We start from the raw sequence: 26548 nt of genomic DNA on the forward strand, positions 1-26548 counted from the left end.
GCAAAGTTAGAGAAGCAGATGCCATAAACTATGGGTTAAAATATGTATGCACTGTACCTATGTATTTAACTATATCTGAAATCTACTGATATTCCAAACAAACTACACTAAAGGCAACTCTGCGGGCATCTAGATGAAGCCTTAATACGGATGGCAGTATCTAGTTATACTAGAGTCTAAAATTAGGGTATGCCTCTGGTCAGCCAGGTGGGAAAAGTATGTAAAGCCCATATCTAACTATAGAAGGTCTTCAAGCTTATTAGCCTGTCACAGTTTATAAACATGAGGATCTAATCAACTGGGAGCTATGTAGTCAAAATGGCCAGAATACAAATGCATTATTACACTGAGTACAATGAAGTCAACCATCTTGTGGCTCCTTGGCTGTGTCTGCTTAGACCTCAAACATTTAAAAAGGAAACTTCAGGTATGCTTGAAGATAATTATCAGAATGTTTGGGTACCTTCATTCCTGAATATCAAGTAATAGGGCTCAGGACAACTTACTAGAGACTTCTCATTGTATATGCTGAGCTTGGGAGAGTTCAAGTGTGGGGTAGGCTCAGGACTATCCAGGGCTGAGCAGATTCTATAAGCTGATCTTACAGGTCTAAGTCTTATCCTGGTTCTTAGCAGATTTCCATTCTGCTCCAAGTCCACTTTGCTCCAATTCGGTGATGACAGACATGCATTTGAATTCATTTGGTCTGAAGTTAAAGGTCTCCAGTAAGCCATAGGTCTCTTTCTGATCAATGGCACAGAAGAGCTGAACTCAGTTGGCAATGCACTGTGCTCAGCAACATTCAGAAATGTGGACTCCAATTCTGCTGTAATCAGCACTATGCCCTTTTCTTCCTTAAGTTATAAAATCAGCTGACTGGCTGCAGCTTCCCCTCGGATCTGAATATTAATAAGTGCAGTTAAGTGCAGTTCAGTACCTGTCCGTTATCCAACAAAAAACTCATAATCTTCTCTTCTTGGTAGTACACACAGAAATGTTGGACAGGACTGAGCCTGGGTCCAGATCAAATCAAATTTCTCTTTAGGAATAACTGCATAGACTGTATCTTTTTGCTGCATACTGCAGCCATATCTGTTTTATTTCTTATGCAGTTTTGTCTTCCACAATCTCAATGTTAATGATTGAACTGAGAGTCTTGTCTTTGGCAAATCCTCTACTCATAGGCTGTTTTCCCAGTGTGTCTGTCTTCTCTTCCACTGGCTGCTTCCACAGGGGACCCAGAAACCGCTGGGTCAGACCTGCGCACTTGCTGGATGTTGTCGCGGTAGAGGTAATAGAAAGGGTTGGCCAGGACTCCGCTGCCATCAAAGCCATCCCCCCACCGCCGGGCGGCTGGAGTCCTGGCGCACTGGGAATACAAGCATCTGCGTGGGTGACACCAACTCAGGCCCAGGACGCGGCTGCGCAACACTCACAGGTCGTGGTAGAGGCCGGCCACCTGCAGGACTGCGGGGCTAGCACAACCCTGCCGCCACCGCCATGGCAGCCATGGCCTCCCCTACCTCCACCTCCTCCTCCTCGGCGCGTTGGCCTAGGCCTGCAACCCACACGCATCACCCTCCGGCTCCGCAGCTCTTGCCTACAGCATCAGTCATTTTTAAGTCTTTGATCCATGTCAAGCCAATTTTTGTTAACTGCGTAATTTTTGGAACTGTGATCTAATTTCATTTTTCTGCAAGTGTAAATCACTTTTACCAACACCATTTGTTGAAGAGACTCTCCTTTCTCCATAAGATGTTCTTGGCTCCCAATTCAAATATTAGTTGACAATATATGTGGAGGTTTAATTATGGTCTCTTTACTCTGTTGCATTGCTCCATGTATCTATTATTATGTCAGCATCACATTATTTTAATTACTCTAGCTTTTGTATTATAGCTGGAAATCAGGTAGTGGAATGCCTCCATTTTTGTTTTGCTTTCACATTATTGCTTTGGCTTTTCATAAATGTTACATACAAATTTTAGGATTATTTTTTCTATTTTCTATGAAAAAAACATTGGAGGATTTATAGACATTGTATGGAATCTGTAGATGGCTTTGGGTATCATGGACTGTTTAACAATATTAACAGGATTTCTTTGCATTTGTTTGCATTTGTTTGTGTCCTTTTCAATTTCTTTTATCAAAGACTTGTAGGTTTCATTGTATATGTTTCATTATATACTTCCCTGGATAAGATCATTCCTAGGTATTTTATTGTTGTTGATGCTATTCTGAAAAGGATAGTTTCCTTTATTTCTTTTTCAGCTAGTTCATTATTAGTGTATAGAAAGGCAACTGCTTTCTGTGTATTGATTGTATATCCTGAAAATTTACTGTTCATTGATTAGATCAAATAGTGATTTTTTTTTCCAGTGGAGTTTTTGGGATTTTCTATATAAAAGTTCATATCACCTACAAATAATGAAAATTTTACTTCTTCCTTTTTTATTTGGATGCATTTTATTTCTCTGTCTTGCCTGACTAGTCTAGATAGGAAATGCAGTACTACTTTAAATAAGAGTGGTGAGAGTGAGTACCCTTATCTTCCTGATCTTGAAGGGAAAACTTCCTAATTTTCTCCATTGAGCATAATATTAGCTGTGGGTTTGTCATATGTGGCTTTTATTATATTGAGGCATGTCTCACATATACCCAATCTTTTGAGGGTTTTTATCATGAAAGTATGCTGTATTTTGTAAAAAGGTTTTTCTTCATCTATTGGGATGATCATGTGATTTTTAATCTTTCACTCTATTAATGTGATATATCACATTTACTGATTTCCACATATTAAACCATTCTTGTATCCCAGAGAAAAATCCCTCTTGTTCATGGTGTTCTTTTTGTTGTTGTAAAGATTACCATATATGAAAAGTTATTTATTTATAACAATCAACAAGCAAATAAACATTCATCCATTCATAAAACCCGTATTATCCTTCATTGAAAATTTTTGAGTACCATCTATGATCCAGATGCTGTATGCACAATTTATTTATAACCAAAGATCTTTTTTCTTAAACTGAATTTGTGATTAATATGTCTTATAGCATAAATAGCATATTCACTTTGACATCTGAGCCTATTCCTTTCTTTTCAGTTCTATATTTTTTGAGTTAATTTTTTTGTCTTTCTTTTATCTTTTTAGGGCTGTACCCAATGGCATATGGAGGTTCCCAGACTAAGGATCAAATCTGAGCTGTAGCCTCTGGCCTACACCATAGCCACAGCAACACCAGATCCAAGCCCTGTCTGTGACCTACACCACAGCTCATGGCAATGCTTAATCCTTAACCTACTGACTGAGGCCAAAGTTTGAACCTATGCCCTTAAGAATCCTAGTCAGATTCATTTCCATTGAGCCATAATGGGAACTCAGAGTTTATGTTGGTTTAAATCAAGCTAGCTGTATGGCCTTAAATATGATACCAAAAGACATGTTGTAGCAGTTGCAGAGATCAGATTTAGTTGACATAAATTTTTTTGTAATGTCCTGTGAGTTATCTAAGATATTTTATTTTTGATTTTTACAAGTAGGATCCAAACACCTTTCTTAAAATAAGTTTTTCATAAAAATATCTTGTATATAATTATTTGAAATATTTTTTTCTAAACTTCAGGAGTTTTCCCAAAACTTATAATATATAATTGTTCTTTACATGTTTAGAAGGATCATTTACTCAAACATTTCCAGATTATTTTATTCCACCAGATGATTATTATAGATAAGTAAAGCAAACATCTACTTTAAAACATTCAGAATAGAGGAAATAGATTCAGTGCTTTAAAGGGTGCTGTCAAAGATGCTTCATTCCCTTTCCTTATACACCCTTCCTACCACAAAATAACATTCATATAGTGCTTTAACATTTATAAAGCTATTCTGTGTCCACTCACTCATTTAATATTCAAAATAATTTTGATGATAAATATGATCATTATCCTTATTTGATTATTCCCACCTATTTCCCCCCTCATTTACCAAAGCTCATCTAAGGAGTAGTCTATTACCAAGATTCCCCATTTTCTCATTCTTTCCTGGACTCACTTAAGTCAGGTTTATCTCCCCATCGTTTCACTGAAGTAGCATTTGTCAGTCACTCATGATGTCCCATCCGCAAAATACATTTGCAAATTCTTATCTTTCTCCATCACTCAGCAATATAGTATGTAGTTGATCACTTATTCTTTATAAAAACATTTTCTTTACCTGGATCCAGTATAGTGAAAGGTGACTTGCTGCCTACATTTCTGGCCACTCTTTCTTTTTTTTAATTGAATTAAAAATTATTTAAATTATATAGTGCTTTACAATTTTCAATATTTTACAAGCATGATTTTGTATAATCCCATAATAACATTGTTTTTTCCCTGACCCTTATATTGCTTCTCTCCCTTCTTTCTCCCAACTGATAACCACTAATTTGTTCTCTATATCTGTGAGTCTGCTTCTTTTTTGTTTTATTCACTAGTCTGCTATATTTTTTAGATTCCTCTCCTAAGTGATATTATATAGTATTTATCTTTCTCTGACATTTCACTTATCATAATTACCTCCAGGTCCATCCATAATAGCAAAATTTCTTTCATTTATATGACTGAGTAGTATTCAATTGTATATACATATACATATTCTTTATCCATTCTTCTGTTGATGGAAACATGTTGCTTTTATATATTGGCAATTGTATGTACTGCTGCTAAGACAATTAGAGGGCATGCCTCTTTTCTAATGAGTGTTTTTGTTTCTTTTGGATATATACAGAGAAGTGGTATATACCCACTGGGCCATATAATAGTTCTAATTTTAGTTTTTTGAGAAACCTTCTTAGTTTTCCACTGTGGATGCACAACATAAAGTCCAACCAGATGTGTACAAAGTTTCCCATGTCTCCACATCCTTACTAATATTTGTTGTGTTCTTTTTGCTGGTGGCCATTCTGACAGGTATGAAGTGAAATATCATTGCAGTTTTGATTTACATTTCCCTGATGATTACTAATGGATGTTATGTACCTTTTCATGTTCCTGTTGGCCATATGCATTCCTTTTTAAAATATATCTATTTAGTTCTTCTGCCAATTTTTTAATCAGGTTGCTTTTTTTTGATGTTGAGTTGTGTGAGCTGTTCATATATGTTGGATATTATCCCCTTATCAGTTATATAGTTTGAAAATACCTTCTCTCATTCAGTAGGTTGTCTTTTCATTTTGTCAATGGTTTCCTTTTCTATTCAGAAGCTTTTAAGTATAGTTAGATCCCATTTGTTTATTTTTGTTTTTATTGCCTTTACCTTAGGAGATGGATCAAAAAAATTATTGCTGCAATTTATATTAAAGAGTGTTCTTCGCATGTTTTACGCTATGATTTTTATATTATCCGGTGTTACTTTTAGGTCTTTAATTGATTTTGAGTTTATTTTTGTATATGGTATTAGAAAATGCCTTAATTTTATTCAATTACATGTAGCTCTCCAGTTTTCCCAGCACCAGTTATTGAAGAGGCTGTCTTTTCTTCATTGCAAATTCTTGACTAATTTGTCATAGATTAATTGATCATATATGCATGGGTTTATTTTTTGGGCACTTTTAGTCTGTTCCATTGATTGATTTGTCTTTTTTTTTTCCCCACTGTATAGCAAGGGGATCAAGTTATCCTTGCATGTATACATTTTTCCCCACCCATTGTTCTGTTGCAATATGAGTATCTAGACATAGTTCTCAATGCTACTCAGCAGGATCTCCTTGAAAATATATTCTAAGTTGTGTCTGATAACCCCAAGCTCCCTATCCCTCCCACTCCCTCCCTCTCCCATCAGGCAGCCATAAGTCTATTTTCCAAGTCCATGATTTTCTTTTCTGTGGAGATGTTCATTTGTGCTGGATATTAGATTTGCGTGTTTTCTGTCAATACCATACTGATTTGATTATTGTAGCTTTGTAGTATAGTCTGAAGTCAAAGAGCATGTTTAGTCCAGCTCTGTTCTTTCTCAAAATTTTTTGCCTATTTGAGGTCTTTTGTGTTTTCATACAAATTTTAAAATTATGTGTTCTAGTTTTCTGAAAAATTTTAATGAGTTCTTGAATTCAGTTTGATTATATTTTGTTGAGAATTTTTGCATCTATATTCATCAGGAACATTAGTCTATAGTTTCTTTCTCTGACTATGGTAAAAGGGTAATGCTGGCCTTGTAGAATGAGTCTGTAGGTGTTTAGAAGAATCTGAGAAGGATTAGTATTAAATCTTCTCAAAATGTTTGGTAAAATTCACCAGTGAAACCATCTGTTTCCTGGGGTTTTCTGTGTTAGTAAGTTTTTGCTTAATGATTCAGTCTCTTAACTAATCATTGACCTGTTTAGACTTTCTATTTCATTCTAGTTCAGTTTGTTAAGTTCTATGGTTCTAGGAACATATCTTTCTTTCAGGCTATCTAATTTGTGGGTGTATAATTGTTCACTGTAGTCTCTTATGATCTCATTTATTTCTACAGTGACAGTTGTAATTTCACCACTTTCGTTTCTGGTTTTATGTGAGCTTTCCTCTTTTTCTTAGTCTCATTAAAGGCTTGTTTAATTTTATCTTTTGACAAACCATCTCTGTCTCATTAATCATTTTTATTGTTTTTCTGGTCACTATTTTATTTATTTCTGTTCTGATCTTTACACTAAATTTAGTATTAATCTGTTACTTTTTTCTAGTTCTTTGAGTTGTAAAGTCAGGTTATTTTTTTCTTCTCCAATATATGCATTTATTACTATAACTTCCTTCTCAGTAATTGTTTTGCAGCCAACAATAGGTTTTGGTATATTGCTTTTCAAATTTCAATTTTTTGAGATTTTTTTTTATTTCTTCTTTGACCCATTGGTTTCTCAGGAGTGTGTTGTTTAGTTTCCATGTATTTGAGGATTGCTTAGTTTTCTTCATGTAGTTTTGTAGTTAAATGCCACTCTAGTCAGAAAAGATGCTGGGGAGGATGAATCAAGATGGCAGAGGAGGAAAACATGGCATTCACCTTCTCCCACGAACAAATCTACAGGTAGAATGATTCACAGAGAACATCTACTGAACACTGGCAGAAGAACATAAACCTCCAAAAGGGCAACAAACCCTCCATAAACTGGATAGAACAGAAAAGAAAAGAAAAGAAAAGAAGAGAGAGAGGGAAAGCTTAAAAAAGGATTCAGGACAGGACCAGCACTCCTGAAAGGGAGTTATGACAGAGGAATGGAAACCACACCCTGGGAAGCCACCTAACTGATGGGGAGATCAGCCAAGATGAAGGGACCTCAAAGCAGCAGATACAGTGCAACAGCTAGACTGAGGAGGGCAAAACAGAGAAAGAGCCAAAAAGACCATCATTACCACTGCCCCCAAACACCACAGCCATAGATGCACAGATGGGGGATGGGGTCTGAGACTCAGACTCTGGAGGTCAGTTCTGGGGAGAGGACTGGGGTTGGTGGTGTGGAGACAGCCTGAGGGAGTAACAGAGCAGTATCCCAAGGGCTATGGAGTGGAGCAATAGAGCCAAGGGAACCCAGGAGGAAGTCTGGGCCCTCAGGAGAAGCAAGGTGCCATTTTTGGAGAGGCAAGAGGAGGAGGGGTGGACCACCATATACATATCTTTCTCTGTGCACATGTGCAGACCCTTGAGGGCAGGGCTATGCGTGGTGAGTTATTTCTTGAAAGGGCTATGAGCAACAGCCCATCTTCCACTGGCTACAGGTGGTGGCACTTGGTTCACAGGCTAAGCATGATGGGGCACATCTTGCATGGTCTACAGGCAGTAGGGATAAAACACCACAGTTATCTCTGACTCCAGAGGTGGGCATGGCCCACCAACACTAGGGGTCTATGAACAAGAACCACCTGTGGCCTCAGTCACCCAAAAGGTGAGCACAGAGGAGAGCACTGCAACTGTATACCACTTATTGTTGCTCTCATTCCCCTGGGAATTTACATACCATGCTGCTGCCACTACCAAATGTTCTGGGTCCATATGAACCTGCCTGGGGCTGCTGCCACTTCCAAGGGCCTTGCAACTAGTATCAGCCTGCACCACCTTCTTGCAGGTCCTTGATACTATAAAGGGCCCAGAAAGCAGGCACTGGCTCCTAGCCCCACCCATTGCCTCCATCTCCCTGGAAGCACAAACAGCACCATATCAAGGGGATAACAGCCTGCACACACTGAGAAAAGAAACAGCAAGCACACCAAAAATAAGTAGTAAGCCCTCATAAAATACCCAGGGGAGCTTGTGCATATAAATAGACCTCTAAGACTGGTAGTTGATTTCCCTAAACTCACAGAATAAGAAAAATATAAGGAAAAGTGAAGAAGCTCAGAAACCATTCCCAGTTAAAAGAACAGGAGAATTCTTCTGACGGAGTAACAATGAAACACACCTCCGTAATCTAACAGACACCAAGTTCAAAAAGGGAGTGAAAATAGTGAGGCAATTAAGAACAAATATAAAGTAATTAAGAGCAGATATGAACAGAAATGCAGATTAATTTAGAAAGGAATTAGAAAGCAAGGAGCCAAGAAAAATTAAAAAATTCATTTGCAGAGATGCAAACTGAGCAGAATGAATAATGCAGAGGAATGATTTAGTGACTTGGAACACAGAATAATGGAAATCACCAAATAAGGAGAGCAGGCAGAAAACCAAATGAAAACTCAAAAAGATACATGTACTCCAATGTTCATTGCATCACTATATACAATAGGCAAGACATGGAAACAACCTAAATGTCCATTAACAGAGGAGAGGATAAAGAAGATGTGGTACACAATGGAGTATTAATTGGCCATTAAAAGGAAAGAAATAGGGAGTTCCCGTCGTGGCGCAGTGGTTAACGAATCCGACTAGGAACCATGAGGTTGCGGGTTCGGTCCCTGCCCTCGCTCAGTGGGTTAATGATCCGGCGTTGCCGTGAGCTGTGGTGTACGTTGCAGACGCAGCTCGGATCCCGCGTTGCTGTGGCTCTGGCGTAGGCCGGTGGCTACAGCTCCGATTCAACTCCTAGCCTGGGAACCTCCATATGCCGCGGGAGCGGCCCAAGAAATAGCAACAACAACAACAACAAGACAAAAAAAAAGGAAAGAAATAACATCATTTACAGCAACATGGATGGACCTAGAACTTATAATGCTAAATGAACTTAGCCAAACAGTGAGATACCAACATCATATGCTATCACTTACATGTGTAATCTAAAAAAAATGGCACAATGAACTTCTTTGGAGAACAAAAACTAACTCACAGACTTTGAAAAACTTATGGTTACCAAATGAGACAGTTTGGGGGGTGGGGGAATGTGCTCAGGCTTTGGGATGGAAATGCTATAAAATTGGGTTGTGATGATCGTTGCAACAAATATAAATGTAATACAATTCAATGAGTAATTGAAAAATTAAAAAATAAAAATCACAACTTCAGTTTAAAAAACAGTGAAAGTAATTTAAGTGATCTATTGGGTTGATATAAAGAGGGTCTATTTATGCATAATAGGGATTCCAGAAGGAGAAGAAAAAGAAAAGGGTGTTGAAAATATATTTGAAAAAATTATGACTTGAACATTTCCAAATCAAAAGGAGACAGATATTAAGATAGAGATGCACAGAGGGCCCCCATCAAATTGAACCCAAATAGGCCCACACCAAGGCATATTTTAACAAAAATGGCAAAAGTTAAAGGGAGGATTCTAAAGGCAGAAATAGAAAAACAAAGAGTTAATTATAGGGGAAGCCCCATAAGGCTATCAGCTGATTTCTCTACAGAAATGCTAGAGGACAGAAGAGAGTGGAAAGATATATTCAAAATTGTCAAAGGGAAAATTTTGCAACATAAAATACTCTATCCAGTAAGAATATCATTTAAAATAGGAGAAATAAAGAATCTCTCCAACATAAAGGATCTATATGCCAAGAACTATAAAACTTTCATCAAAGAAATCAAAGAAGATGTAAAGAAATGGAAAGATATTCCATGTTCTTGGATTGGGAAAATCAATATTGTAAAAATGGCCATACTACCCAAAGCAATCTACAGATTCAATGCAATCCCTATCCAATGACCCATGACATTTTTCACAGAAGTAGAACAAACAATCCAAACATTTATATGGAAACACAAAAGACCCAGAATCACCAAAACAATCCTGAGAAACAAACTCCAAGCAGGAGGCATAACTCTCCCAGACTTCAAGAAATACTACAAAGCCACAGTCATCAAAACAGTGTGGTACTGGTATTAAAACAGACAGACAGACCAATGGAACAGAATAGAGAATCCAGAAATAAACCCTGACACCTATGGTCAATTCATCTTTGACAAGGGAGGCAAGAACATCAAATGGGAAAAAGAAAGTCTATTCAGCAAGCATTGCTGGGAAACCTGGACAGCTGCATGCAAAGCAATGAAACGAGAACACACCCTCACACCATGCACAACAATAAACTCCAAGTGGCTGAAAGACTTAAATATACGACAGGACACCATCAAACTCCTAGAAGAAAACATAGGCCAAACACTCTCTGACATCAACATCATGACTATTTTCTCAGGTCAGTCTCCCAAAGCAACAGAAATAAGAGCAAAAATAAACCCATGGGACCTCATCAAACTGAAAAGCTTTTGCACAGCAAAGGAAACCCAAAAGAAAACTAAAAGACAACTTTCAGAATGGGAGAAAATAGTTTCAAATGATGCAACCGACAAGGGCTTAATCTCTAGAATATATAAACAACTTATACAACCCAACAGCAAAAAAGCCAATCAATCCATGGAAAAATGGGCCAAAGACCTGAATAGACATTTCTCCAAAGAAGATATACAGATGGCCAACAAACACATGAAGAAAAGGCACAACCTCCCTGATTATAAGAGAAATGCAAATCAAAACTCCCATGAGATACCACCTCACACCAGTCAGAATGGCCATCATGAATAAGCCCACAAATAACAAGTGCTGGAGGGGGTGTGGAGAAAAGGGAACCCTCCTGCACTGTTGGTGGGAATGTAAACTGGTACAGCCAATATGGAGAACAGTTTGGAGATACCTTAGAAATCTATACATAGACCTTCCATATGACCCCGCAATCCCACTCTTGGGCATCTATCCGGACAAAACTCTACTTAAAAACGACACGTGCACCCGCATGTTCATTGCAGCACTATTCACAATAGCCAGGACATGGAAACAACCCAAATGTCCATCGACAGAGGATTGGATTCGGAAGAAGTGGTATATATACACAATGGAATACTACTCAGCCATAAAAAAGAACGACATAATGCCATTTGCAGCAACATGGATGGAGCTAGAGACTCTCATCCTGAGTGAAATGAGCCAGAAAGACAAAGACAAATACCGTATGATCTCACTTATAACTGGAATCTAATATCCAGCACAAATGAACATCTCCTCAGAAAAGAAAATCATGGACTTGGAGAAGGGACTTGTGGCTGCCTGATGGGAGGGGGAGGGAGTGGGAGGGATCGGGAGCTTGGGCTTATCAGACACAACTTAGAATAGATTTACAAGGAGATCCTGCTGAATAGCATTGAGAACTTTGTACTCATGTTGCAACAGAAGAAAGGCTGGGGGAAAAATGTAATTGTAATGTATACATGTAAGGATAACCTGACCCCCTTGCTGTACAGTGGGAAAATAAAAAAAAAAAAGAATCTCTCCAACAAACAAAAACAAAGAGTACAGAAATACTCAACCTATTCATAAAAAATACTGAAGGCCTCCTCTGAATAAAGACGAAGTAAAAAAAAAAAAAAAACAGGATGGAGGAAATCACAGTGGGAAAGTAATCTCTTAAGACAGTATACAGAACTAAAAGGGGAAAAATACCTATTGTAAAAGCAATGATAAACAAAAAGAAAAGCAAAAGGATAACCATGAAGATGATGAAAAAAGGACATCAATATGATAAAATATGGGGAAGGAAAGTAGGAAATCTAGACTCTTATTTTTCTAAAAATTATTTGACCCTATATGACCTTCAGGCTAAAGCAAGTAGACATCGGAAGGGGTTAACATAATTGAAAGACAGGGCAACCACAAAACAAAACAAAACAATACTGCAGATGACATGATACTATAAATAGAAATTCCTAAGGACTCTACACAAAAGCGACTCAAACTGATCAACGAATTCAGCAAAGCAGCAGGACACAAGAATAACATTCAGAATTTGGTTGCATTTCTGTATACTAACAATGAAATATTAGAAAAGGAATACAAAAATGCAATACCTTTTAAAATCACAGCCCCCAAATAAAATACCTGGGTATAAACCTGACCAAGGAGGTAAAAGACTTGTATGCTGAGAACTATAAAACATTAATCAAGGAAACTAAAGAGGATTCAAAGAAATGGAAATATATTCCATGCTCCTGGGTTGGAAAAAATGTAAAAATAGGCCATACTACCCAAAGCAAACTACAGATTCAGTGCCATCCCTACCAAATTACCCATGACATTTTTCACAGAACTAGAACAAACAATCCAAAAACTTACATGGAACCATAAAAGACCCAGAATTGCCAAAGCAATCCTGTGGGAAAAAAACCAAGCAGGAGGCATAACTCTTCCAGACTTCAGGCAATATTACAACGCCATAGGAATTAAGACATTGTGACTGGTACCAAAACAGATATGCAGACCAGTGAAACAGAGTAGAGAACCCAGAAATAAATCCAGACACCTGCAATCAATTAATCTTTGACAAGGGCGGCAAGAATATAATATGGGAAAAAGACAGTCTGTTCAGCAATTGGTGTGGGGAAAACTGGACAGCTGCATGTAAATCAATAGAACTGGAAAACACCCTCATACCATGCATAAAAATAAACTCAAAATGGCTTAAAGGCTTAAACTTAAGACAAGACACCATCAAACTTCTAGAAGAGAACACAAGCAAACATGCTCTGACATCGACCGTACAAATGTTTTCTTAGGTCAGTCTCCCAAGACAACAGAAATAAAAGCAAAAATAAACCAGTGGTACCTAATCAAACTGACAAGCTTTTGCACAGCAAAAGGAACCATAAAAAAAGACAACCTATGGAATGGGAGAAAATAGTTTCAAACGATGCAACTGACAAGGGGTTAATCTCTAAAATATACAAACAACTTTACTCAACAGGTAAAAAACCAACAACCCAATTGAAAAATTGGCAAAAGACCTGAATAGAGATTTTCCCAAAGAAGATATCCAGATGGCCAACAAGCACATGAAAAAATGTTCAAAAGAACTGAGTATCTACTGTGAGGTACCACCTCACACCTGTCTGAATGGCCATCGTAAATAAGTCCACAAATAAATTCTGGAGAGGATGTGGAGAAAGGGAACCCTCTTACACTGTTGGTGGGAATTTAAGTTGCTACAACCACTATGGAAAAACTGTATGGAGGTACCTCAGAAAACTAAATATAGAACTACGATAGGACTCAGAAATCCCACTCTTGAGCATATATCCAGACAAAATTTTCCTTGAAAAAGATACATACACCCGTATGTTCACTGCAGCACTATTCACAGTAGCTAAGACATAGAAACAACATAAATGTCCATCGAGAGATGAGTGGATTTAGAAGATATGGTATATATACACAGTGGAATACTCATCAGCAATAATAAATAACAAAATAATATCATTTGCAGCAACATGGATGGAACTAGAGACTCTCATACTAAGTGAAGTAAGTCAGAAAGAGAAAGCCAAATACCATAGCATCATTTATATCTGGAATCTAATATATCACACAAATGAACCTTTTCACAGAAAAGAAATTCATGGACTTGGAAAACAGAGTTGTTGCCAAGGAGGAGGGGGAGGGATTGGGATGGACTGGGAATTTGGAGTTGCAAACTATTGCCTTTGGAATGGATAGCCAATGAGATTCTGCTGTATAGCACTGGGAACTATATCTAGTCACTTGTGATGGACCATGGTGGAGGATAATGTGAGAAAAAGAATGTATATATGTATACATGACTGGGTCACTTTGCTGTACAGTAAAAAATTGACATAACACTATAAACCTACTATAATGCAAAAAATAAAAATCATTTAAAAAGACCAAACAATACATTCACAAAACTAAAAGAAACAGGACACAAGCATAAAATAAAAGGAAATTATCCAACTGCTATGAATTATCCAAGCACTCTAACTATGAATCAGCTTGCATCCTAAGGTTGAAGTGGGTATCTTGTAGGCCGTATGTATTTGAGTCTTATTTTTTGGTTGTTTGTTTTGTTTTGTTTTGTTTTTAATCCATGCAGCCACCCTGTTACTTTTGATTGGTGAATTCAATCTATATGTATTTAGAATAATTATTGATTTGTTAGTTTTTACTAATGCCTCCTTATTAATTACTTTCTGATTGTTTTGTGTTTCCATTGTTTCTTTTACATATCTTTGTAAATTGGTAGTTTCCCATGGTGGTAAGATTCTTATCCTTTATTATGTTTTGCAAATATACTTCAGATTTTTGCTTTATGGATACCATGAGGCTTACTCAAAATATCTCACAGATTAAACAGCCCATTTTATGATGATTGAAAATTATCTTTTTTCACATGTTAAGGCTTCAACATTTTACTCCTTAAAATACTGATTTCACAATTTTCCTCTTTTTAATGTTATATATTTCTTAACAATTTATGTTAGGTGTAGTTATTTTAACTACTAGTTAGTTTCCTTTATCTTTTATTCTACAGTTGAATGGCTAATTCACCATCCTAATATAGACTTTTCTTCCTAAATATGACTCTATTTTTCAGCTTTACCAGTGTGTTTCATATCTCATGTTGTTGATTAATATCTTTTCATTTTGGTTTGAAGAACTGCTTTCAGCATTTCTTGCAAGGCAAGTCTAGTGCAGGTGACATCCCTCAGGCTTAAATTCACCACTCTTTTTCTTTGCTTTTTTCCTTGTTACGTGATCATTTTGATATTTGTCTTTTTATGTTTTCACAGAGATTACACAGGCTTTCTTGGCTCTTTTAACATCTTTCTTCTTCTGTGTTATTTTAGAATTTCAAACCTCCTAGTCAGTTTTTTCTTCAATTTTCTCTTTTCTGTTGAAAAAAATGCTCTCTGTTGAATATTTCATCTAATTAATTGAGATTTGAGCTCCAGAATTTTTGTTTGGTTCTTTGTTTTGGTTCTTTTTTATAATTTCAATTTCTTGGTAAATAACTCATTTTGTTCATATATTTTACTCTTGATGTCATTGAATTGTTTTTTTGAGTTCTCTCATAAAATTTTCAGTTTCTTCATACCTGCTATTTTGAATTATTCACCAGTTAGTTTGCTATATTCCTTGCCTTCAAGCTTAGTGACTAGAAATTATATTTTCTTTTTATGATTCCATATTTCCTTGCATATTTTTCATGTTCTTTGTAGTTATGTGTTGATGGTTTGCTTTTCAAGTGGCAGACACTGCCTTAACTCTTTGCTCACCACCTTTGGCACATGTAGTTCTATGTTTTTATTGTATTCTCATAGTTCTATGTTCTATGGTATTGTCATTTTTGGGGGGTCACTTCTGCAGCATGTGGAACTTCATGGGCCAGGGTTTAGACCCATGTCACAGCAGTGACAACACCAGATACTTAACCCACTGAATGACCAGGGAACTCCATGTTCTATGGAATTGTTAGCATCTGATATTTCCTTTGTGTTTGTGAAAGTATACTTGCATGACTCTTCATGCTCTCTCTTGTGGTTGGAATTTTAAGCTTTTATGTCTTTTCTTGTTCTTAAAATTCATGAGGCAGAAAATTATTTTCCGGAAAGTGGCACCATAGTTGAAAGTTATGGTTTTTCCTTTGGCCACTGACCATGGCCTTTATTCTAAGCATGCTCCCTGACTACCAGAAGTTGCTTTTGTGGATCCACTCAGGGGCGTGCACAAGGATCTGGATGCAGAGTGAGGGGAGATTTGAGTTTATCACTTGGTGCATTGTGTAAGCCCGTGGACCTGATAGAGAGAGCCCCAGGACTGGTATTCCCAGAAGCTTGTAGCTGAACCTCCTGCTGTGTAGTATTTCTATAATGCCCTTTGAAATTCGTGCTCACGTATTTCCCAATATCCTTCCTTCCCACAGTGGAGAGTTCCTACCTCAGTACTCAAGGTGCTGGTGGAGGGGAAAGGGCCACCAGGTGCTGGTGGTTCTGGCCAGCTGCATTGTGCCCAGCTAAAGTACCAGGGCACTCACCCATCACTTTTCTTTTCTCTGTAGGAGAGGTAGCCTCAACCAGATAAATCAGCTGAGTTGTGCTTCCTTGGGAGAGTGGTGGAACCATGAAAGTTTCTCTTATCACTTCTGCTGCAACAGAAATTTTCTTTCTTTTTTCTTTTTTTTTTTTCTCCAATGATGTGCTGGAGTGTCTCTTTGAGAAGGCTGGATTTCTGCAAGTTCTTTCCTACACAAATGCCTTCCCTGGTCAATATTCACCCAATTTTTGTCTGACAATGGTGAAAGGGGTCTAGGCAGTTTTGCTGTCTCCACTAGTTCTGGAACCTATCTCTTACTGGTTGCACTGGTGGATGAGACTCCTCCTGGCTCCCTTGGAGTAAGCTGATAGGTCCCAAAACACCCACTAATCACTATTGTTCCTGTATAGATGTCTAATTTGCTGATTCAAAGGGGACACAAACAAGAATGTCTTACATGACCATGTTGCTGATATCACTCTGGTAATTTATTAAGCTTAGTATAAGGTCATCTATTGCCTCAAAGAATACATTAGGAAATGAATTCTATGCTTCTGATTAGTGAAATAGATTGTGGATACTTGGTAATATTTTTTTACATTTACCTTTGTGGTAAGAATAATTGACATGAGATCTATCTCCTTAAAAATTAAGTCTTTACTGCATTGTTGTTGAGTATAGATGGAAGGTTGTACAGTAAATCTCTAGAGCTTATTTACCTTGTTTAACTGAAACTTTATGCTGTTTAAATAGTAATTTCTCATTTCCCTCCCCTGCCAAACCCCTAGTAACAATCATTCTATTTCTGACTTTTTTATATAATTTCACTCTTTTGGATGCCTTATACAAGTGGAATCATAGTATTTACCTTTCAGAGTTTGTCTTATGTAATGTAGCATAATGTCCACAGCATCCATTTATGTTGTCACATACTGTAGAGTTTCCTTCTTTTTAAGGTTGAATAGTATTCCATTGTTGCATATGTCAAGTTTTATTACTCCATTCATCTCTTGATGGAAATTTAGGTTGTTTTCATATCTTAGCTATTGTGAATTATGTTGTAATGAACATCAGAGTGCAGATATCTCTTCACTATCATGATCTCAATTATTTTTCCTAGATAACCAGAGGTGGATGGTGGGTGGATGCTGGATCATATGGTAGTTCTCTCTCCAATTTTCTGAAGAGCCTATAGAATGTTACCATAGTGGCTGCACCATTTTGCATTCCTACCAACAGTGTGCAAGAGTTCCAACTTCTCATCCATGCAAATACTTCAGTTATAGTCATATATATATATGACTATAATTGAAATATATATATATATATATATAGAGAGAGAGAGAGAGAGAGAGATGGAAACAACCTATGTGTCCAATGAAAGAAGATGTTGTATATTTATATAAAAAATTTAATATTATTCAGCCATAAAACAAAATTAAATAACTCCATTCTCAGTAAGATGGGTAGCCTTAGAGATTATCATACTAAGTGAAATAAACCAGGCAGAGTAAGACAAATGAACTTATATACAAATGAATTTTCGTACAAAACAGAAATATCCTCACAACCATAAAAAACAATTTTTTTTTGTCTATTATAAAAGTGCTGCAATGAACATTGGGGTTTGTGTATATATTCAAAATTTGAGTTTCACTAGATATATGCCAAGCAGTGTGATTTCAGGACCATATAGTAACTCCATCTTAAAGTTTTGAGAAAACTCCATACTGTTCTCCATAGTGGTTATACTAATTTGCATTACCATTAACAGGGTAGGAGGGTACCTTTTTCTCCACACTCCGTCCAGCATTTATTATTTGTACACTTTGTGATTATCACCATTCTGACTGGTCTGTAAGGTGATACCTCATTATGGTTGGATTTATATTTTTCTGATAATTAGAAATGTTGAGCATCTTTTCATATACCCATTGGACATCTTATATCTTCTTGGAGAAAATGTCTATTTAGAACTCTGTCCATTTCTTGATTGGGTTCTATGTTTTTTGGGTTTTGATCTGTATGGGCTGTTTTTGTATTTTGGAGATTACTTCTTGTCTCTCATATCATTTGCAAATATTTTCTCTCATTCTGTAGATTGTATTTATGTTTTATTTATGATTTCCTTTGTTGTGCAAAAGATTTTAAGTTTAATTTGGTTCCATTTGTTTCTTTCTGTTTTTATTTTAGCAGATGGATCCAAATAGATACTGCTGTAATTTATGTCTGCCTATGATTTTCCCTAGGAGTTTTATAATATCTGATCTTAAATTTAGGTCTTTACTTTTTTAACTGAGTTAGAGCTTTTGTTTATTTATTTTATGGTTGTACTTGTGACATGAAAGTTCCTTGGCCAGGGACTGAATCCAAGCCATGGCTGTGACCATGCATGTGACCATGCTGCAGCTATGGCAACACCAGATCCTTTAACCCCCTGGGCAGGGCCGGAGATCAAACCTGCTCCTCCATAGCAACCTGAACTGTTGCAGTTGGATTCTTAAGCCACTATGCTACAGCGCAAACTCTGATTTTGATTTTATTTTTGTGAGTGGTTTTAGAGAATGTTCTAATTTTAGTCTTTCAAATATAGCTGTCCTGTTTTCCTAGCACCACTTACTTGTTCCATTGATCTATAGTTCTTCTTTTGGATCAATATCATACTGTTTTGATTACATTGTAGTGTAGTCGGATTCCTCTGGATTCATTTTATTTTCTTAAGGTTGTTTTGGCTATTAAATGTCATCTGTGTTACTGTACAAATTTTAAGGTTTTTATTATGCCAGTTCTGTGAAAAATGTTACTGGTAATTTGATAGGAATGTGCTGGACCTATAGATTTCTTTGGGTAGTGGGTCTTTTTAACCATATTGGTTCTTCCAATCCAAGAGTATGGTATCTATTTCCAAATGTTTGTGTTATCTTTGATTTCCTTTATCATTGCCATATAGATTTTAGAGTAGAGATTTTTTTTTTCTTTTACTACTTTAGAGACATTTACTCCTAGGTACTTTATTCTCTTTGATGTGAGTAAATATGATTGTAGCCTTAGTTTTTCTTTCTGTTTTTTTTTGTTGTTATTTATATAAATGCAAAATAATCTGTGTATTCATTTTCTATCCTGCAACTTTACCAAAATAATTGATGAGCTCTAATAGTTTTCTGGTAGTACATTTAGGATTTTCTAGTTATATTACCATATCATTGGCAAAGCATGACAGTTTTATTACTTCTTTTCAAATATGGATTCCTTTTATATATTTTTCTTCTGTGATTGGCAAAGTGATGGGAATGGACATCCTTATCTTATTCCTGATTTTAGCAAGGAATCTTTCAGCTTTTCACCTTTGAGAGTAATGTTAGCTGTGAGTTTATATTATATGTTCTTATTATGTTGAGGTAGGTTCCTTCTATGCCCACTTTCTAAAGATTTTATTTTTTAGGAGGATTTTTGCATCTTTGTTCATCAGTGATATTGGCCTATAATTTTCTTTTTTTTTTTTTAGGTGATGACTTTGGATAGTTTTGGTATCAGGGTGATGGTGACCTTAGAAGAATGAGTTTGGGAGCATTCTTTCCTCTGCAGTTCTTTGGAAGAGTTTCAGAAGGATGGGAGTTAACTCTTCTCTAAATGTTTTATGTAAGTCCATCCAGTCCTGGACTTCCTTTTTGGAAATTTTAAAAATCAGTTTCAATTTCAGAACCTGTGATAGGTCTATCATTATTTTGTATTTCTCCCTGGTTCACCCTTAGAAGGTTGTACCTTTGTCAGAATTTGTCATTTTCTTATAGGTTTTCAATTTTATTTTCATATAGTTGCTTTTAGTAATCTCTTATGATCTTTTGTATGTCTGTAGCATCACTTGTAATTTCTCTTTTTCATTTCTACTTTGTTTTTGTCTTCTAAGGGCTGCACCTGTGGCATGTGGAAATTCACAGGCTAGCTGTTGAATAGGAGCTGAAGCTGCCGGCCTACACCACAGCCACAACAATGTGAGATCTAAGCTGTGTCTGTGACCTACACCACAGCTCAGGGCAGCTTTGGATCCTTAACCCGCCAATCAAGGCCAAGGATCAAACCCACACCTTCACAGATACTAGCTGGGTTCATTACCTCTGAGCCATGATGGGGAATCCCCACTTCTAATTTTAGCGACTTGAGTCATATCCTTTTTTTTCTTGATGAGTCTAGCTAAAGATTTAATTAACAATTTTGGTGATATTTTCCAAGAACCAGTTTTAAGTTTCATAGATCTTTTCTATTGTTTTCTTCATCTCTAATTTATGATTAGTTATAATTTATTATATTTATGATTTATTTCCTTATGCTTACTTTGCTTTTGTTTATACCTCTTTCTCTACTTGCTTTAAATGTAAGGTCAGGTTGTTTTCTTGTTTCCTGAGGTGAGATTGCATTGCTCTTAAACATCCTTCTGAGAACTGCTTTTGCTGTGTTCCATAGGTTTTGAATCTTCAAATGTCTTCATCGTCATTTGTCTCTATATATTCTTTGAATTCTTCAGTGATCCATTGTTTCTTTAATAGCACGTTGTTTAGCCTCCACATGTTTCTGTTTTATGTAGCTTTTTTTTTCTTGTGATTGATTTCTAGCTCTTTGATCAGCAAAAGTTCTTGATATGATTTCAATTTTCTTAAATTTACTGAGGCTTGATTTGTGGCCCAAGATGTGGTCTATCCTGGAGAATGTTCCATGTGTGCTTGAGTAGAAAGTGTATTCTGATACTTTAGGATGAAATGTTATATAAATATCAATTAAGTCTATCTTGTCATTTAAGGCCTGCATTTCCTAGTTGATTTTATGTCTGGATGATATGTCCATTGATATAAATGGGGTGTTATTTTCATTTCTCTTTATGGTTGTTATCAGTTGCTTTGTACGTTAAGGTGCTCCTATGTTGGGTGCACATATATTTACAATTGTTATATCTTCTTGGATTGATTGATCCCTCGATCATTATGTAGTGTCCTTCTTTGTCTCTTGTAACATTCTTTATTTTCAAGTTTCTTTTTTTATGATATGAGTATCACTACTACAGCTTTCTTTTGATATCCATTAACATGGAATATCTTCTTCCATCCCCTTGCTTTCAGTCTTTATGCGTCCCTAGGCTTCAAGTGGGTCTCTTGTAGACAGCATATATATGTGTCTTGTTTTTGTATCTATTCAGTCAATCTGTGTTTTTTGATTAGAGCATTTAATCCATTAACATTCAAGGTAATTAATTATATATGTGTATTTATTGCCTTTTTCTTAATTGTTTTGGACTTGTTATTGTTGGGCATTTTACTTCGCCTCCTCTTTTTTTCTCTTCTCTTGTGACTTTATGACTATCTATAACATTGTATTTGAATTGTTTTTTATTTTTTTGAGTATTTATATTGTAGTTTTCTGTTTTGCTTCTTCCCATGAGGTTTTGATATAGCATTATATATATATATATAAACAATTATATATATATATATAATTGTTTTAAGTTGCTGGTCTTTTAATTTCTAATACCTTTTTAATATTCTGCATTCACGCTCTACTTTTCTCATGATTGCTGCCTTTGATATCATAATAGTCTGTTGCTGATTTCCTACTTTGATTTTATGTTTGTCTTTACTGGTGAGCTTTCCCATTTATCATTTTTTGTTTGTTTCTAGTTGTGGCCTTCTTTTATTTTCAACCTAGAGAAGTTATCTTAGTATTTGTATTAAAGATGGTTTGGTGGTGCTGAATTATTTTAGCTTTTTTTGGTCTGTAAAACTTCTTTTTTTTTTGGCAAATGTGAATGAGAGCCTTTCTGGGTATTCTTGGTTAAAGTTTTTTCCCTTTCATCACTTTTAATATATCTTGTCACTCCCTTCTGTAGAGTTTATGCTGAAAAATCAACTAACTTTCTTGGGGTTCCTTTGTATGTTATTTTTTGCAGTATTCAAGCTTTCTGGTTGGAGGGACTGGTGCCTTCCCACTGGTGGGTGGAGCGGTGTCTTGTCTTTCTGGTGATCAGGGATATGTCAAGGGGTGTGTTTAGAGGGGGCTAGTGGCTCGGTACAACTTCAGGTAGCCTGTTACATCCTTTTAATATTTGTTATTTTTATTTATTTTTTGTGAGTTTTATTTGTGTGTGTCTCACTGCATTTCCCCTTGGGTTTATCCTGTACTGTACTCTCTATGCTTCCTCTACTTAATTGTTTCCTCTCCCATATTAGGGATGTTTTTGGCTATAATCTCTTTTAATATTTTCTTAGGTTCTTTCTCTCTTTTCTCCTTCTGGGACCCCTATGATAATGTTGGTACATTTGATGTTGTCCCATAAGTCTCTTAGACTACACACATTTCTTTTCCTTCTTTGTTCTTTATTCTTTTATGTGGCAGTGATTTACTTGACTCTGTCTTCCACCTCACTAATTTGTTTTTCTGCTTCAGTTATTCTACTGTTCATTCTGCCTAGTGTGTTTTTCATTTAAGGAGATAGTATTATTCATCTTATTTTGCTTATTCTTTAAATCTTCTATCTCTTTGTTAAGCATTTCTTATAACTTCTTGATCTGAACATCCATTCTTTTTCCAAAATCTTGGATCATCCTTACTATCATCACTTTGAATTCTTTTCAGGTCAATTACCTATTTCCTTTTCATTAGTTGTTTTGTGAGTTTTTTATCTTTTCCCTTTCTGAAGCATATTTCTCTGTCATTTCATTTTGTCTAATTTTCTTTGCTTATGGTCTTCTTTCCACAGGCTGCTTTTTTTTTAATTCCTCTTATTTATGGTGTCTTTCCTCCCATGGATGAGTTTGGCCCACAATTTTGTTCAAGCTTTCTGGTTGGAGGGACTGGTGCCTTCCCACTGGTGGGTGGAGGGGTGTCTTGTCCTTCTGGTGATCAGGGATATGTCAAGGGGTGTGTTTATAGGGGGCTAGTGGCTTGGTACAACTTTAGGTAGCCTATTACATCTTTCCTCAGCGTATGCTGGCCTTTACCCCCTTTTTAGGAGGTGTGCATTATGGTGTGATGAGTTGAATCTGTCCTGGATATTATGTCAGGCTTTCTGTTTACTCTCTGGTTGTCATTTTCCTGTGGGAAGCAGAGTCTTCTCCCTAGTTTTTGTAGGAGCCCACAGATCTGTTTATGATCTGTGGTTTTGACCCACAGTCTGAGGTAGGTGGGACTGTAGCACTCCCACTGGATAATAAGCCACTTAATATTCCTCAGCTAGAGATGTTCACCTATGAGTATGCTCTGTTGTATCATCTTTACCTTGTGTGGGCTCATAAAACACATGGTTGTTGGCACTGCTCTTGGCCCCACCTTAACTGTGGGTATGTCTTTAATTGGTCCAGGTTTCTCTCAGGCATTGTTTTCACTATGTCAGTAGAGATCAACTGAGACCAGGACTCAGGATTGCAGTATTCATGCTTCTGAGCCCACTGTGGGATGTATGAAGGCAGTTCAGACTGTGTCCAATCTTAATGCGTATGTGTCCACAAATCCCAGCACTGCTCAAGCCATAACCTGTCTTATGCATGGGAGCACTTTTCCATTCAGATGTTCCACTAGCACTGAATTTTTAAGGCCATAAATGTAGGTGTAAATCCATAATTTCCCCAGTTGAAAAGAGATATTTCAGCTCATCCTCCTTAATTGCAGTGCTATTTTTAGTATGGGTGCCTTTTGTCTCTTTCCTTAGCATGTGCTGGCCATTATCTCCTTGGTAGTAGGTGTGCAGATGCAACAGCTGGTGCCTGATTCTGACGTTCTTGGTAGTCATAGCAGCTCTCACACACATCCAAAGCCAGGCAGCAGCTAAAACTGTAGTCCATGAGGATGGTGCCTTGGCTTATGTGATCTCTCCTGGATCCCAGAGGTGACCAGTGGTTGGCACCTGGAAGCATGGGCAGAGGTCAATGGCCAGTCACAGGTTGCTTGCTGGCACATGATCCCAGTTTTGAAATCATCAGGGGTTGTAGTTATCCAGGAATGCTCCAAGGGAGTCAGGGGCAGTTGTTAGTGCTTAGTTACAGGCCCACTAGTGACAGAGACAGTGAGTCATGAGAGCTTAGTAAACATGCTAAGTGTCTGTATACAAATCAATGGATAAAGAAAGTATGGTATTGTACTAGAAGTGTGACTGGCATGTAGACATTAGCAGGTAGTTGTTAGCACAAGATCAGTGCATAACTGTTAGTGGGCCTACTCTGCCAATAGTGATCAGGAAGTGGTCCTGGCTGGGCCCATGCCTTACTTCCCCATTCTAATGAACCCAGCTACTGTTTGTTTGGCCTAAGGAGCTTGAGGGCTGGCTCCATCCCAGTGCCTTTTTCCCTCAGGGATGACATCTGACCAAGGTCTGGAGGCCTGGTCCAGAATCCAACACTAGCTGAGATCTGTCTCTTCACCTAGGCCTGGGTGCTGGTGGGACTGGGTTCTGGATGAACACTCCCAGGTGTGGTGACCAGCCCATGCCCCAGCCACCTTCCTCTTAGCCATGGCCAAGAACTTGGAGACTGAAAATCAATGCATTGAACCTTGAACAAGCTGAGGGTTAATGATGTCACTTTGCTTATGCGACTTGTTAAGTGTTAAAAGCCACAAGGAGGCATGGAGACAGAATTAATGTCTCCTCTTCTTTTTCTTGTCTATTATACCTTTAAATAAAAAGTTGCAGAACAGAGAAGAGCATTTGTTTTCATGGAAGTTTACAGGAACATTGTTACCTGACTATGACATGACCTACATGTACAGGTTCAAGAACAAAAGATCTGACACCATGAGGTTTGTAAAAACTAACCACACTCTTCTCTAACTTTTCTTATAAAAGGGCTTTGTTGAAATCCTTCATGGAGTTCAGGTTTTTAAGGTATGAGCCACCTGCCTCCTTGTATGGCCATGCAATAAAACGTTCCCTGCTCCAAACTTAACATTTTGTCAGGCACACAAACTTGCATTCAGTTAACAATAGAAACAGATATCCATATCTTTTTCTATTTATCTATATATCTACAATAAAATATTATTCAGCCTTAAGAAGAAGAAAACCCTATCATTTGTAACAACATGAATGAACCTGGTGGGCATTATGCTATGTGAAATAAACCACATATAGAAAGACAAATATTACATAATCTCACTTATATGTGGAATGTCAAAAAAAAGTGTTGATCTTATTGTAATAGAGAGTAGAATGGTAGTTACCAGTATGTGAGCAGGTTGTGGTAAAAAGGGAGATACTTGTCAAAGTTTATAAAGTTTTAATTATAAAATGAATAATTTCTGAGGGCCTATTGTACATCGCATGACTATAACTAATAATAATATATTTACTAAGTTTCAAAAAGGTTTCTAGGAGAACAGATCTCAAATGTTACACATACAAACACAAAGGTAAGTATATGAGGTAATGGATTATGGTAGATTGATTGTGGCAATCATTTTACAATGCATATATATATATATAGCAAAACATCACATTGTACATCTTACATATTTACACTAGTTTTGGTAAAACAACTATATGATTCTTAACCATTCAAAATGGATAAAATTTTAATAGATTTTTCTTTCCTTTTCCCAAATGATATATTTCCCTGGGGAAAATACAGAAATTGAAGGTCTGTGCCATCTGATTAACATATCTAGAATGGCAGTTTAGACATTACTTAGCAGTAAGCCTTGGAAGAAGGGATGGAATAAGGTGCTCATCAGAGGGAAATTTCTGGAAGATTTGCTTCACCTCTGGCAAATGAATCGTTTAAGTGTGATTTAGAGCCCATGTACAACAAATATAGTGGAAAGAACATTTATTCAGCCCCACCTTCCCAACTGTGACAAAAAACATATATTTGTGTGATTGAGAGACACAAATAATGTAAAAAATACATTGACTTAGATAAATAGGCCATATTTTTCCATATTATTTTTGTAATAAAATGCTTGACCAGGTAAAATATATACAACTTTTATTCATCAATATTAATTCAATAAAGCTAAAGAAAATACATAATAAATAAGGTTACAAGGAAATAAAAAATATTAGAAAATCTTTTTAATACCAAAATATATTAATGAAGGTGTAGGTGAATCTTAAAAAATAAGATATTTACAAATTCAATAGAAAAACGGTGATAAATATTATCCTACCTATAATTACATTAAATTAAAATTTTATTTTATATTGGAGTATAGTTGATTTACAATGTGTTAATTTCAGGCGTACAGCAAAGTGATTCAGTTACATATGTATGCATATCTATTCTTTTCCAGATTCTTTTCCTTTATAAGTTATTACAGAA

The 26548-nt window shown here is 36.6% G+C and overlaps 1 pseudogene; it reads right to left on the reverse strand.

Annotated features, from left to right (window-relative positions):
- Window positions 1-609: 609 nt before the first annotated feature.
- On the reverse strand, window positions 610-24746 carry LOC125118033 (ATP synthase mitochondrial F1 complex assembly factor 1-like; annotated as a pseudogene).
- Window positions 24747-26548: the final 1802 nt, after the last annotated feature.

This window comes from Phacochoerus africanus, chromosome X (assembly GCF_016906955.1).
Source record: "Phacochoerus africanus isolate WHEZ1 chromosome X, ROS_Pafr_v1, whole genome shotgun sequence".
In the NCBI taxonomy this organism is placed as follows: domain Eukaryota; kingdom Metazoa; phylum Chordata; class Mammalia; order Artiodactyla; family Suidae; genus Phacochoerus; species Phacochoerus africanus.